A 15,734-nucleotide genomic window follows, 5' to 3' on the forward strand; every position below is an offset into this window, starting at 1 on the left:
GAGAGAGAGAGAGAGAGAGAGAGAGAGAGAGAGAGAGGAAGAGAGAGGAAGAGAGTGAGAGGAAGAGAGAGAGAAAGAGGGAGGGAGGGAGAGAAAGAGGGAGGGAGGGAGAGAGAGAAGAGAGAGAGGAAGAGAGAGAAAGGAGAGAAAGAGACAAGGACACACACAAAGACAGAGACACAGAAATAGAGAGAAGAGGAGAGAGACAAAGAGAGAGACAGAGACAGAGAGGAAGAGAGAAAGAGAGGAGAGAGAGAAAGGAGAGGGACAGAAAGACAGAGAGAATAGAGAAAGAGAGAGAGAGGCTTTAGCTTGGTTCTTAGGCTCATAGGTTTAGAGACAGAAGGGACCTTAGAGGTTACCAAATCCAACTCCTTTGTTTTACATAGAAGGAAACTGAGGCACAAAGTGACTTGGCAAGGATGTATCTGAGGTGGGATTTAAAGCCAAGTCTGCCTGACTCCACGTCCAGTTCCTCATCTAGTCGTGCATTTTGTAGCTTCTCCCTACTCTAGAAGAAGGTCTTCAAGGAACGGGTGGTCAACAATTGGTCTCTAAATCCACCTCCCTAGTGATGAGCCTTCTTGTCTGGCTAGGTGAGGCCTTAGAGAAGAGACTTGCTCACCAGGCTCCACTGGTCACTGCTACCACTAAACATTTATGGGTCACTTTTTTCATTTACAAAGCACTTTGCATCAATTAGCTCATTCGCCAGTGAGATCATTTGCAGCTTGGTAGGACCTGCCAGAGCTTAGGCTTGCTGGCATAGCCTAAGAGAACTCAGATCACCTCCAGGCCTTGAAGAAGCATCAGAGGAAGACCTCATGGGAGGACTCTGCTTATAAACCAAATAAAAAACGTGTGAGCCCTCCCCCGTGCAGGCTTCGATGTTTCTGATCTGGATGAGGAGAGGGGAGGTGGAGATGAGTGAGAAGCAAACTCTGCCCTCAGGAAGCTCACCGGTGGGGAGGCAGAGCAATGGAAGAAGGCCTTGGGAGCCATCAGAGCAGCAGCACAAGGGCGCCTGTGATTAGGGCCCAGTTTGGGGGTTGGGGGTGGTATATAAATGAAGGAGGACTGGAAAAGGAAAGAAAAGAGGGTTGGGGGAGATGGAAGACTTGATCTTGTCCTTGAAGGACAGGTTTGGAGAGGCCCTGGAAGGAGAGCTAGGTGACACTGGGCACCTAGGTGGAGCAGTGGATAGAGTGCTGGGCCTCGAGTCCAGAAAACTCATCTTCATTGAGTCCAGTTCTGGACTGAGACAATTCCTAACTGTGTGACCCTGGGCAAGTCACTTAGCCCTGTTAGCCTCAGTTTCCTCATCTGTAAAATGAAATGGAGAAGGAAGTGGCAAAGCACTCCAGTATCTTTACCAAGAAAACCCCAAATGGGGTCATGAAGAGGCAGACAGAAGTGAAAAAATTACTGAATGACAATAAGAAATTATAGGATTTATCAGCTGAATAAATATGAGGAATAAGAGAGAGAAGGAGGGGTCCTAGAGAACAGCAGTTCAGATACTGAATGAGTAAAAGGCCAGGGGTGCCCTTTATTTATTTATCAAACATTTTTTCTTTTTGGAGGGGGGAAGGCAAGGCAATTGGAATTACCTGACTTGCCCAAGGTCACACAGCTAGTAATTGTGTCAAGTGTCTGAGGCCATATTTGAACTCAGTCCTCCTGACTCCAGGGCTGGTGCCCTATTCACTACACCACCTAGATGCCCCCCAGGGGCGCCCTTTAAATAAATGAAGACATCAGGAGAGAAAATTGGTTCATAGAAATAAAGAGGTATGGTAGAATCATTGCTAGATTTGAAGCCATAAAATCCTGGGCTCAAATCCTTGTTCTGATGCATACAATTGAATGTCACCACATCCTTTCTCTAAGCCTCAGTTTCCCAGTCTGTAAGAAAGCAATAATAACCCTTTCAGTTAGAGACCTGTCTCACAGGTTGTTGAAGAATCAAGTGAGATGATGCTTGTAAATATAAAAGCACCCTATAAATGTGACCTTCTGCTAGGGGGACCGAATAAATGATCTCACAGAGTCCTGAGGGGTTTCTGGCCCCATGACAAGCACAAGCCAGGTGCCAGAACTCTAGGAGTACAAGGAGTTGAGGACATTGCATTCTCAGTGCTGGGGTGGCATAACAAATATCCTCTCTGAGTCCCTCACTCCCTGCCTGCCAGCAGTCTGGCAAGGTACCATGCTCATTAGGCTGTGGCTAATGGCACGAGGCCTATCTTTGCTGTCGAGTTCTAGCTCAAGCTAGTTAGACAAGTTAGCATCTGCCCCAGGAGAGCTAGGGCGGTCTGCTTACATTGGAAGAGCCATGATTCATAGACCCACCAAACAGGGAATGTTACAGCTTGAAAGGACCTAATACAGGCTGTAAAATATTGTAGGTAGAACATAAACTACAGAATATTAGAAGGAAGAAAATAGGACATTAGATCCGAGATAAACACAGGATATCAGTGTTGGATTGGACCTTAGAATGGAGACTGTCAGATCTAAGAGCATTCTTAAAGCATAAAATGTCAGAATTGGGAGGGACCTTAAAACAAAGAACATCAGAGCTGGAAGGAACCTTAAAACAGAGAATGTCAGAGATGGAAGAGATCTTAAAACAGTGAATGATGAAGCTGAAAGGGGTCTTGGAACTCAGTTTCAGAGGTGGGAGGGATCTCAGAACCTGGAATTTCAGAGTTGAGAAAGATATCAGAACAGAGAACATCAAACTTGGGAGAGACCTCAGAACAGAGAAGATCAGAGTAGTTGTGTGACCCTGGGCAAGTCACTTAACCCTGATTGCCTCACAGAAATAAAATAAATATTAAAAAGAAGAAGAACCACCTACTCTGAGGGTCATAAGGATGGAGGGAGGAGAGGCTACTCTTGGCTTTTTTCAAGGTGGACTTTTTGTCGGGTTATATCTTTTGGACTTCCAGTAAAAAGTAGGGAGAGAGCATTTCTCTCCCTTTTCTCTGAACCCACAAGTTCTGGTGACTGTACACAAATGTTAATCTTTGGAAAAATTTGAGACTGAGGGGCAGCTAGGTGGCACAGTGAATAAAGCACTGGCCCTGGAGTCAGGAGGACCTGAGTTCAAATGTGGCCTCAGACACTTGACACACTTACTAGCTGTGTGACCTTGGGCAAGTCACTTAACTCCAATTCCCCCCTCCAAAAAAAAATTGAGATTAGACCATGGTGGTCTTATCTTTTTTTGATCCCAGGTCACTGAATAGGTATCCTAAGAAATGTGCATTTCCAAATCTATTGGTAACCTCTTGAGTTCAAGAGGTGGGAAGTTCATTGTTCATCAGGAACTGATTTACAAAATGATTTTCTTTTTCCTTTGAATGTGTTCTCTGTCCAACACATCTCCCTCCACCTTAGACTGGGGTGAGTTCCTTGCATATGAGGACAAACCTCTGTTTCTATGGCCACAGTATATGTGCTCATGCTTTCATTTTGCCTGCTTGCTGCACTGAATAATAATAAAACTCTTGTCTGCACCATCTTCCCATCTACCAATTTTCTAGAAACTCTCAAATCCAGGTGCTTGTTTTAACCCAAGCCATGAGGCAAAAGAAAGCAACCCACCATTACTTACAGCACTCACTTAAGGCTGTTAACTGGGTGGACAAATATGTAGAAGACTAGCTTCCCTACTCACTGATTGATTAGCCTATGATCATCATGGTCATCTAGAGAGATGCCCTCCTTTTGCTGACTCAGAGAGTGTGCTGCTGAATCTGAAAGGACTAAGAAAGCCCGAGCTATGCCTTGGTTTGCCAGGAAATCTGGACTTCTGATTCACTCAGATGGTATAGACTTGAGATGAGTGGGAAATATTGATTGAACATTGCCTTGATCTCCTGGGAGAGTATAATAAGTTATGGGTTGTTGTTTCATGCTTTAAATATTTGTTCATGTATACTTATAAATCTTTTATGTTTGAACCATTTTTAAAAATCTGATATCTACTTTGTACATTGTTGTTCAGTCAGTTTCATTTGTGTCTGAGTCTTTGTGACCCCATTTGGGCAAAGACACTGGAGTGGTCTGCCATTTCCTTTTCCTGCTCATATTGCCCTGGAAACTGAGGCAAACAGGAGTAAGTGACCTGCCTAGGGTCACACAACAGTGTCTGAGCCTGGATTTGAACTCAGGTCTAACTGATTCCAGGCCCAGAACTCTTATCCCCTGTGCCATCTAGCTGTTCCTATATATCTATCAGTTCAATCATTTTTTTCAGTTCCGTCTGACTCTTTATGACCCCTTTTGAGATTTTCTTAGCAAAGACACTGAAGTAGTTTGCCATTTCCTTCCCCGGCTCATTTTACAGATGAGGAAACTGAGGCCAACAGGGTTAAGTGACTCACCTAGAGTCACCCTGCCAGTAAGTGTTTGAGATTAGATTTTAATTCAGGAAGAGGAGTCTTCCTAACTCCAGGCCTGGTACTCTCTCCCTAGTGCCGTCTATCTGCATTGGGTACATTTTAATATTCAAATCCCACCTCAGATTCTTATCAGTTATGTGACACTAGGCAATCCTTAGCCACTCTCCAAAATGAAGTGGGTGGACTCTGCAGCCTCCTCTAGATCTAAATCTCTGATCCCTGGATGATTTCCCAGCTTGGTGGAACATAATATACAAACAATCCCTAATCACAAAAAAGAAAAGGAAAGAAATAAAAAGGATAGAAACCTCTAAACAGGTTGTAATCAGGCAGATTGGATTGTATATTTAAAGGCTTTATAAGGACAGAACTGAGGTAGTATTTCTCCTATAGCCTAACATTGTACTTTGGACACAGTAGACCCTTGATAATTGTATTAAATTTAGCAAACATTTGTTGAGTTCATGCTAAGTACAATGTTGTTTGTTGAAAGTATAGATAGGACAAAGTCTAGGGCCAAATATGAAATCAGTGTTTTTAGCCCACCTCCCATTTCCTCCCCACCTCCTAGGGCCTAGGCTGTGTTCCATCCCCACTGTGGTGTCCTACTGTAGTGCAAGGAGCATTGGATATATAATGAAGCCTGAGTTCGAATCATAGTTCTGCCAGTGTCTCTATGTCTTACTTTGTCTAAATCATTCCTTCTCTCTGGGCCTCCATTTTCTCCTCTGTAAGATAAGGGGGATGGACTAGATTTGTTAGTTGGTCCCTTGGTTAACATGTATTTATTTTCATTCATTTATTTATTTATTTTTAAGCAATCGGGGTTAAGTAACTTGCTCAAGGTTACACGGCCACATGTTTCTGGGTGGGTGCTAAGTGTCTGAGCCTGGGATTCGATGTCCAGGTCTTCTCAACACTGGAGCCAGTGCTCTTACTCGCTGTGCTACCTGGCCGCCCCAACATATATTTATTAAGCACTGTGCACTGGGAATATGAAGAAAGACAAAATTTACAGTCCCTGTTTTCAAGGAGCTCACAGTTGAAAGGGAGAGACAATGTGAAAATACCTATGTACTTAACAAGATATATACATGGTAGATGGAAAGTAATCCTAGAGAGGAAGGCACTAACAGCTGGGAGGACCTGGAAAGGCCTCCTGCAGAAGATAGGTGATGAGCTGAGTCTTGAAGGAGGTAAGGGGAGACAGAAGTAGGGGTGAGGAGGAAGAGCGTTGCAGGCAGGCAGGACAGTCAATGCAGAGGCATGGGAATGGGAGATGGTACGTCCTGTGTAAGCCAGTGGGACTGTATTGTCAAAAGGGTGGTGAAGAGTAAGGAAGACTGGAAAGCTAGGAAAGGGGAAGGCTTTTAAATGCCAGAGAAATTTGTTGTATTTGATACAGAATCCTAAATTTTATTGAGTGTGAGTGTCAGAGGCAGGGGTCGGGGGGCAGGGCATGCGTGTGTGATTTGGTCAGACTTAAGCTTTAGGAAAATAACTTTGGCAGTTGAGTAGAATATGAATAACTTTCCTTGGTGTTTCATGGCCCAAATGCATGCACAGTAAAAAGTGTGCATGCTTTGTGTTCAGAACCAAGACTGCAATGAAGTTCCCTGATGCAATATGGGCAAACACTGCTAGAAACACCTCAGATTCATTATTCATTTGATTTTGAATTAATTTTTGGTTGTTGCACATCCAGAAACCTTTTACTGTTGCCAAATGGGGTCCCCAAACACATTTTAAGAAGCTCTGGAGATGTGTCAAATTGCCTGAGGACCATGCAGCCAGTAAGCTAGAACCAGATTAAGATGTAATTGGGAAATATTCCTAAAAATAAAAATACAATAAAAACATAATGTTGATTTGTGGTTTTCTAAGTCAATATGGCTGGAATCTGTTTGTATTTGAGTGTTGACACCTTAGCTGTAGAAGTCACTACCAAGCTCCCAGTCACCTCAGTTCACCACAGCAGTTGAAACCTCACTTTCAGCCACGTCATATATCCAATCCTTTGCCAAAGCTTCTCATTTTTATCATCACATTTCTGGTATACATCCCTTCTTTCTATTCAGACAACTAGCACCCTAAATCAAGCCCTTACCTCTCTTCTGTACTAGTGCAATATTCTGTTTAGTTTCCCAGCCTCAATTTTCTTCCCTCTCCAACTCATACTCTACTCAATTGTCAAAAGTTATTTTCCTAAAGCTTAGCTCTGACTTCTCCACCCCCTCAATAAACTAACACTTCCCTGTTACCTTCAGCATCAAATAGAATAAACTCCTCTGTTTGGAATTTAAAATCCTTCACAACCTGCCCCTTTCCTGCCTTTCCAGTCTTCCTTACTCTTCATCACAGGTTTGACAATGCAGCCCCAATAAAACAACTCTTGGCTTGGTGCTCAATCTGCTACATCATCTAACTGCCTCACTTATGTATGTATATGTGTATTTATGCATGTATTTAAGTACAGATTAATACATACATATATATATATATATATGTGTGTGTGTGTGTGTGTGTGTGTGTTATTTTTGTTTGATGGGTCACCATGGCCAAAAATTTGATCAACTGGGTGGGGAGCGCCTGCTACCACATCCTTTCTGCACTTAGCTAGGCTGGTCCTCAAACAGCAGACATAGTCTTTTGTCAGAGCTGTACTCAAAGCCCTTCCAGCTTTCTGGAAGCTGCCAGAGATTGCCATTTATTCATTTGTTTGTTCATTTGTTCCTTTATATATTCATTCATTTACCCATTTATCCATTTGTCAATTCATCCTTTCACTCCTTCAACCTTTAAGCATCAGAGGGTATGCCATCAAGAGATGAAATTTATGGTTATAAAAACCCATGAAACTGTCTATTAAGGTGTGGAAAGGAGGGCAGATTGCTTTTGGAGAGGAAGGACTCACACTGGAGAAATCATGGCTCTTTTGAAGCGTTTATGTATCCATCCATCCTTTCTTTCATCCACCCACCCGTCCTTCCATCTCTCCATCCATCATGAAAGTCTTATCACATGGAATTTTTATTGCTCAGTTGTTTCAGTCCTGTCCAACTCTCTGTGACCTCATTTGGGGTTTTCTTGGCAAAGATACAGGAGTGGTTTGCCATTTCCTTCTCTAGCTCATTTTACATATGAGGAAACTGAGGCAGATAGCATTAAGTGACTTGCCCGGAGTCACGTGAAGTTAGTGTCTCAGGCCAGATTTGAACCCATGGTGATGAGTCTTTCTGACTTCAGGCCCAGCATTCTATCCATTGTACCACTTAGCTGCCCCAGTCACATGGAATAGGAAGGACTTTTTCTGCTTAACCATAGAGAACGGAAGTAGGAGCAATGGGTGGAGGCAATTTTCGACTTTATAGCACTTTAGCACAGTACCTGGTACATAACAATCACTTAATAAATGCTTATTGACTGACTAACTGATGTAAAAAGCTCTACTAACACAGAGCCATCTAAAGTGAGGTGGCCTGCTTTGGGAAGGAGTGGATCACTAGAGGGCTTTGAGCAAAGGCTCAATGACCCCTTGTTTGGTATGTTAAGATAGCTATCTCAGTGAATGGAGCATAGGCCTTGGAATCTGGAATACTGGAGTTCAAACAGGGCCTCTTACTTACCAGCTGTATGGCTCTGGGAATGTCACTTAACCTCTGTCTGCCTCAGTTTCCTTATTTGTAAAATGGGGATAATAATAGTATCTATGCCCCAGGGTTATTGTGATGATAAAATGAGAGATTGTAGGACACTTTGCAAACCTTTAAGCACTATATTGGCACAAGTTGTTGTTGTTTTATTGTTGCTGTTGTTACATAGTAGAGGGGATTCTTGTTCAGCCACTTTAAACTCTAACATTCTGTAATTCAAGCATCCACCACCCCATCATCTATTTACTCATTCATTCAGTCAATCACAGTCGATCCATCCATTTATTCTTCTTGTCAAGAGTATTTATCGGTTACCTGCATGCATTAAGTCTGATTGATGCTGAGGGGCTATTTGGGAAAAGTAGGAAACCCGATCCCTTCCTGCAGATTGGTTAGTCTTGCTGGGGACTCACAATGTGAGAGGGTAAGGAAAAGCCAGGGGCTGGAACTTGGGCTTCCTGACCATAAGTCTGGGGCTATTGAACCACAAATTCCCAGGATCTCTTAAGTCCCTATGTCTACCACGTTCTCTCCTCCCCATTCTCCAGGCTGGGCCCCTATTTGGATGTACGCCAGCTGTTTCTCATTCCCACTCCTGAACCCGACCTCCTGTCCAGTGGCCCTCCTTGACTGATGCCTGAACCACAGCCACGGTTCCTCGACCTCAATATGAACAGCCCCCATTCAGTGGGGGATGAAGAGCTCGGAACACTTGAGTCCCAGGTCACTGGGCTGCTCTATTTTCATCTTTTTGGGGGGAGGGGAGGTGTTTGGAGCCAGGCTTACATCAGGCATTTCCTTATTAAGAGAAATCGGAGCGACGCCCAGAGATAATCATTCTTTGGACATGAAGGAAGTCAAAGTCCCACAGGAGGAGAAATGATCTACAGTCTTCTAACCTACACATTCTTCAGGGATAAGTGCAGATTCTGGAAGTGCCTCAGATCATCCTGGTCACTCATCTTTGCTCCCCCTTTTCCTCCCAACCCCACCCCGTGGGATTAGTCTGCTTGAGGCTAGGGCTGGGCCCCAGGACTCTGCTCTGAGCAAGAGACTAAAGGCCTGAAATCTCCAGGGGCTGGGAGATGTGGGTGGGAGGTGAGGAAGGCCTGGGGGAGGGGGAGGTCAAGGCAGCAAGGTCCTTCCGAGCTCACCTTAAACTCACACACCCCCTACCCCTGTGAGTAGCTGGGATCTAACTCCCCCCCACCCCAGGCCCACACCATTTCCTATAGTCCAGGCAGTCTGGTCTATATCTGCGCCTCCCTGCCTACCTGCCACCACCCCCATGTTGTATCTCCCTGTCTCTCCTAGCATCTCTCCCTGCTTTCTTACTCTCGGTCCCTCCCTGCATTTCTTTCTCTGCTTCCCTGTCTCTCCTTATCCTCATGTCCTCTTTCCATCCCCCTCCTCCCCTATGGTTATTTATCCCTGTTCTCCCATCCCTGCCCCTTTCTCTCTTCCTGCTCCTGTCTCTGGCTCTTCCTCATCTCTCTTTCTGTTCTTTTATCTCTCTTTGTGTCTTTCTCTTGAGTATCTCTGAACTTCTATCTCCATCTGCCCATCCTGGTTTCTCTCTCTCTCTCTCTCTCTCTCTCTCTCTCTCTCTCTCTCTCTCTCTCTCTCTCTCTCTCCCTCTCCCTCTCCCCCTTTCTCTCTCTTTTCTTTTTCTTTCTGTCTCTGTCTCCTCTCTTTCCATCTGTCTCTATTGGTCTCTCTGTCTCTCTTCTTCTCCCTCTCCTTTCCCCTCCTCTCCTACACCCCCCCCTCTCTCCCTCCCTCCCTCCCTCTCTTTCTCTGTCTCCTCTCTTTCCATCTGTCTCTATCTGTCCCTCTGTCTCTCTTCCTCTCCCTCTCTTTTCCCCTCCTCTCCTTTCCTCTTTCTCTCTCCCTCTCCCTCCCCCTGTCTCTTTTCCTCCCTCTCCCCTCCCCATCCACAGCATGTCTTTTCCAATCTGTCCAAAGACTTGTATTTTATTCATTTGCTTCTCACATTTCCAGGGCCAGGACTGCTCACAGCACATTTTGTACCAGAAAAAGCAGCTTTTGGACTTTTCTCATCTGGGCTGAATGCAGGTTTCCAAGGACTGATACCTTCTGCTTTTTCTCCCCTAAGGAGATGGGCAGATCAGCCTTGTAAAACACTTAAAGTGATCCCAAACAATTGTACTTAACTCCCTTCCTTCCCCCATCCCAGGCTGGGGCTGTCCTCCCTTCCCCCTCCCCTCTCCCCTGCTAATGTTCCTCAGAAGACCAAGGATGGCCAAACTGGGAAAGTGTATTTGTTTTAACACTGATATTAAGCTGGGCTTTTCAATTCACAGACCGCTTCCCCTCCTGTTTTCTTCAGACCCTCAAATAAGGGAGGGTCAAGAATGTTTTTATTGTCAATAAGATTTTTTATTATCAAGAATCTGTGTCAAGCATTGACTGGTGATATATGGAATAATAATGATAACAACAATGACAACAACTGACATGTATGGGAACGCCAGGTTATTTTCTGGGCTCTATCATTAACTAGCTGCCTGTGTGACCTTGAGGAATTTCCCGTCTCTGGACCCCAGGGTCCTCATCTGTAAAAGGGAAGGCTTGGACCGGGTGATCTCAAAGTCCCTTCTCACTGTAATATTCTATGTTCTAACATTCTGTGATCTAAGAACCCTTTCAGCTCTGACATTCTGCAATGCCGGTACTCCAAAGAGACTTTGGGGATTTTCTAGTCCAATGCCCTACACTTGGGAGTTTATCCTTCTGGACAAATGTCAGGGCCAACCTTTGGACACATAGACTAGATATATGAGGGAGGCCTCAAGGACTCCAGAGGTATGAATACAGAGGCAGAGTGGGGCAAATATGAACTCTGGGGAATAGCAGCTGCTGCTACCCTTACTCACCCCTCTTCTAGACTAGGCACACTGCTTTAAGAGACAGAAGTCTTGGGGCAGCTAGGCAGCTCAGTGAATAGAGCACTAGCCCTCGAGTCAGGAGGACCTGAGTTCAAATGTGATCTCAGACACTTAACACTTACTAGCTGTGTGACCTTAGGCAAGTCACTTAACTCCAATTGCCCTGCCTTCCCCCCTATAAAAAAAAAAACAACAGATGGAGATCCTGAGTTTACATCTCATTTCAGCTACTGTGTAATCTTAGATAAAGGAAGACCTGAATTCAAGGCCAACTTTAGACACTCACTAGCTGAGCGACCTTGGGCAAGTCACTTAATCTTGTTTGCCTCAGTTTCCTCTTCTGTAAAGTAAGCTGCAGAAGTTTTGAAATGGCAAACCACTCCTGTATCTTTGTCAAGAAAAGCCCAAAAGGGATTATCAACAATCATGGGAAAGTCACTCCCCCTTTCATAGATCTTAGTAGATCTTACTTCACATTCCCAAGTCCAAGTTTCTCAGCCAAACTCTTTGAAAAAACTGTCTACACTTACCTGGCTTCTGATCCCATTGCCAGACTAAAACCACTTTGTTCAAGGTCACTAATGATTCCTTAATTCCCATAGTTTATAGCCCTTTCTCAATTCTCTTCTCTCTTGACCTCTTTGACTGTCGACTACTCTACTCCTGGATCCTCTCTCCTCTTGGGCCATATTATGCCCCCTCTAACTGTCAGTGGGCCCTAAGGCTCTGTCCTATGCCTTCTTCCTGTCTCTCTCATGGTGATTACACCAGTTCCCATGGGTTCCATGATCATTTCTATGCAGTTGCTTATATATTTCCAGCTCTAATTTCTGAGCTCTAGTCCCACATCAGCAATTACCTATTGGGCATTTCTAACAGGATGTCTCATAAATATCTTAAACTCAGCATGACCAAAACAGACTCATCCATCATCTTTTCCTTCAAGTCTTCTACCCTTCCGAACTTTCCTATTACTGTCCAGGGTACCACCATGCTCTACCAGACGGCTTCTCAACCTCAGTCTCATCAGTCTCACTTAGACCACATATCTAACCAAGTGCCAAATCTTACTATTTCTCTCTCCACAGCATCACTTGCCTATGCCCCCTTCTCTCTACTCATGAACTACCACTTTAGTTTAAGCCTTCATTACCTCTTGCCTGGACTCATAATAGCTTCCTAATTGGCCTCCCTGACTCAAGTCTTTCCCTATTCTGATTTATCCTCTATGTAGCTATCAAAGTGATTTTCCTAAACTTTAGATCTGATCATGTCACTCCTTCACTCAATAAACTGCCATGGCTCCCTATTGCTTCTCTGTTTAACATTTAAAATTTTTCTCAGCCTGGCCCCATACTACTTTTCTAGCATAATATGGACTATGGCATATGCAGAGTACAATAGAGTATTTAGCAGGTGCAAAATCATCACAGGGAGAAACTGAGGAACCTGTTTCTTGGAGTCTTGTGGAAATGTCACATCAAGCAGCATTTATTAAGCAATTACTGTGTGCTTGTCAGACACTGCTCTAAGTACTAGGGATACAAAGAAAGCTGTTGTTGTTCAGTCCTGTCTACTTTGTGACCATAGCATGTCAGGTCCTTCTATCCTCCTCCATCTCTTGGGTTCATGTCCATTGTTCCCAGGACACTATCTATTCATCTCATCCTCTACAATCTCCTTTTCCTTTTGCCTTCAATTTTCTCAGCATTAGAGTCTTTTCCAGTGAGTCTCATCTTCTCATTATGTGGCCAAAGTATTAAGTTTCAGCTTCAGTATTTGACTTTCTAGTGAATAGCCTGAATTAATTTCTTCAAGTATTGGCCAATTTGATCTCCTTGCTATCCAAGGGACTCTCAAAAGTCTTCTCCAGCAACATAATTCAAAAGCATCAATTCTGTGATGCCCAGCATTCCTATTCTCACAACTATATGCTGCTATTGGAAAAAGCATGGCTTTAATTACAATTGTCAGAAAGATAATGTCTCTACTTTTTAATATTCTGTCCAGATTTGCCATAGCTTTCCCTCCCAGGAGCAAGCATCTTTTAATTTCAGGCCTACGACAGTGACCATTGAGCCCAAGGATATAAAATCAGACACTGATTCTGTTTCTTCTCCCTACATTTGCCTAGAAGTGATGGCACCAGATCTTAATTTTTTTGATGTTAAGCTTGAAGCCCATTTTATGCTTCCCTCTTTCACTCTCATCAAGAGGCTTCTTAATATTTGTCATCAAGGAATTCAGTGTAGTGGAAAAAGACAGCATGCAAACCACTTTGTACAGACCTAATGACTATCATGGAAGCGCTTCAGAGAGAGCTGAGCATTTGTAGATATTCTCTGACTCCAGTCTCTTAACCATATGCTTTTTTTGATTACTTGCACTCTTGGTGGATCTTTTGTACTCTTTCAATGGTGGCATCTGATGATGGATGATGCTATAAAGGGAGAGATTTTTGAGCCCCCTCCACTGAGACTTCTCTGTGGCCCTGTGACTACAAATCTGGGTTCTTTGACTGCCTCAGTGGTTGGTTGGTTTTTTTTTTTCTGTTTTAGGTGAAAAGAGATCAGTGTGCTGACATCCCAGAGTTCAAGTTTTGCAGCCCTCCAAGGTTACTTTGTATCTGCTTTTATTTGTTTTTTCTCCATTTCATACCACTTACCTTTTTTTAAAAGAATATAATAAATTCCACATAACTTTCAAAACTGTCATGCATGTCTGTGCTTCCTTCTGCCCTTCCCTTGTTTCTCTTCTGTACATTAAAAAAAAAGTTTCAATAGCCCTTTTTTTTGACATCACTATAGCTATGGTACCCACCAATCCTCCCCCACCAAATGAAAAACAGAGAGGGAGAGGGAAAAAAAAAGAACTTCATACCTTTTAGTGCCCAACTTTATGTGAACACTTGATCATTTTTTAGCCTTATTTCAACTCAGAACTCCTAAGTTCAAGTGATCCAGCAGCCTCAGCCTCCCTAGTATCATAGATTACCAGGATGCCCCACCATACACAGCTGTTTTTCTTATTAAACTCCCTCAATACCCTTTGAAGACATTAAGGTTCTGAAGGGACACTTCTTTTTTCTTCTATTCTTAGAATACCATCACTTTGTCATCATATATAGCCCCTTCTAGTTACTTAAAACATTTAACTTTTGTGCCCATTATTTCAAAATTCCCACTTTACTCTGTTCTTTTAACCAGAAATTCCCCAAAGTCCCTTTATTCCATTAAAGATCCATTTCTTCTGTAGGATTATACTCAAATTTGCATGGTAACATTATATAGCATTTATTAGGTAACCAGGCACTATACAAAGTGCTTTACAATTATTGTCTCATTTGGTCTTCACAACAACCCTGGGAAGTAAGTGCTATTATTATCCCATTTTAGGATGAGAAAATCAAGGCAAACAGAGTTTAAATGCCTTGCCCAGAGTCACACAGTTAGTAAGTATTTGAGGACAAATTTGAACTCATGTCTTCCTGACTCCAGATCTAGAGCTTTGTGCACTACGGCACCCCTAGCTGCCCACAGCATGGTAAATTATTCTTTGTCATAAAGCTCTATTTTCTTGTTTATGGCAAAAGAGACCAAGTCTTGCATGATCCTGCCTGCGATACCTTGGTACTTAGCTGATTCTTTCTGGATGCTTACAGGATTTTTTCTTTGATATGGGAGCTCTGGGTTTTGGTTATGGCATTCCTGGTACTTTCTTTTGGGGATCCCTTTCAGGAAGTGATCAGTGGATTGATTCTTCCTAGTTCACTTTGCCTTCTGATTCTAATAAATGTGGGCAGTTTTAATTTATGATTTCTTGAAATAAAAGTATCCAGGCTTTTGTTTTTACTATCATGTTTTTAGGGAGTCTAATGATTCTTGAATTATTTTTCCTTGATCTGTTTTCCAGGTTGGTTGTTCTTAACATCAGATATATTATATTTTATTCTATTTAAATTTTTTTTTAAATTGTTCTAATGTTTCTTGATGTCTCATGGAGTCATTGACTTCTGTTTACTCTATTTTGGTTTTCAGGAAGTCTGTTACTTGTGTAAGGTTCACCACTTTCACTTTTAAACTATTTCTCTTTCAATTCTTTCCCCTAAAGCTTTTATTTCATTTTTTATCTCTTACCTCATTTTTTGAGGTATTCATGCAGTCCTTGTAGAAAATACTTCTTTTTTTCCCCATTTTAGCTAGTGCTTGAAGTTGTTACAGAGTTTCTCTCCTTCTAGGCTTGTTTTGCCCTGCTCTAAATCAATAATGATTTTTTTTTTAAATACTTGTCAACGTCTTCATTGATTGTTCATCTCTCCAGCTTTATTTCCTGAACTGAGGCTTTGTGCCAAGCCAAGGCTCTGCCCTGCTTCATGTGTAGGAGGAGTGGTTGGAACTGCCTGGTCTTACCCTAAATTCTTATACTGACTTCTACCCTCTAGAGTTACACCCACCCCCTCTGTATCTTTTTTTTTTTTAAAGCAATTGGGGTTAATTAACTTGCTCAAGGTTACATGGCCAGGTGTTTCTGGGTGGGTGCTAAGTGTCTGAGCCCGGATTCGATCCCCAGGTCATCCCGACACTGGGGCTGGTGCTCTTACTCGCTGTGCTACCTGGCTGCACCCCCTCCCTCCTAGCCCCTATCTTCAAGGTTCAAAAACAGTAGATTTTCATGGCTCTTTATGGAGTCTCAGGACACAGGAATTTGGGGCCATTGGGCAACTAGGATGCCCTTTTCTGAGTACTGCAGCACCATGCTTG

The sequence above is a fragment of the Petaurus breviceps genome, unplaced genomic scaffold, assembly GCF_028583685.1.
Source record: "Petaurus breviceps papuanus isolate PSGF00001 unplaced genomic scaffold, PetGlider_PUasm1.0 90823, whole genome shotgun sequence".
Classification (NCBI taxonomy): domain Eukaryota; kingdom Metazoa; phylum Chordata; class Mammalia; order Diprotodontia; family Petauridae; genus Petaurus; species Petaurus breviceps.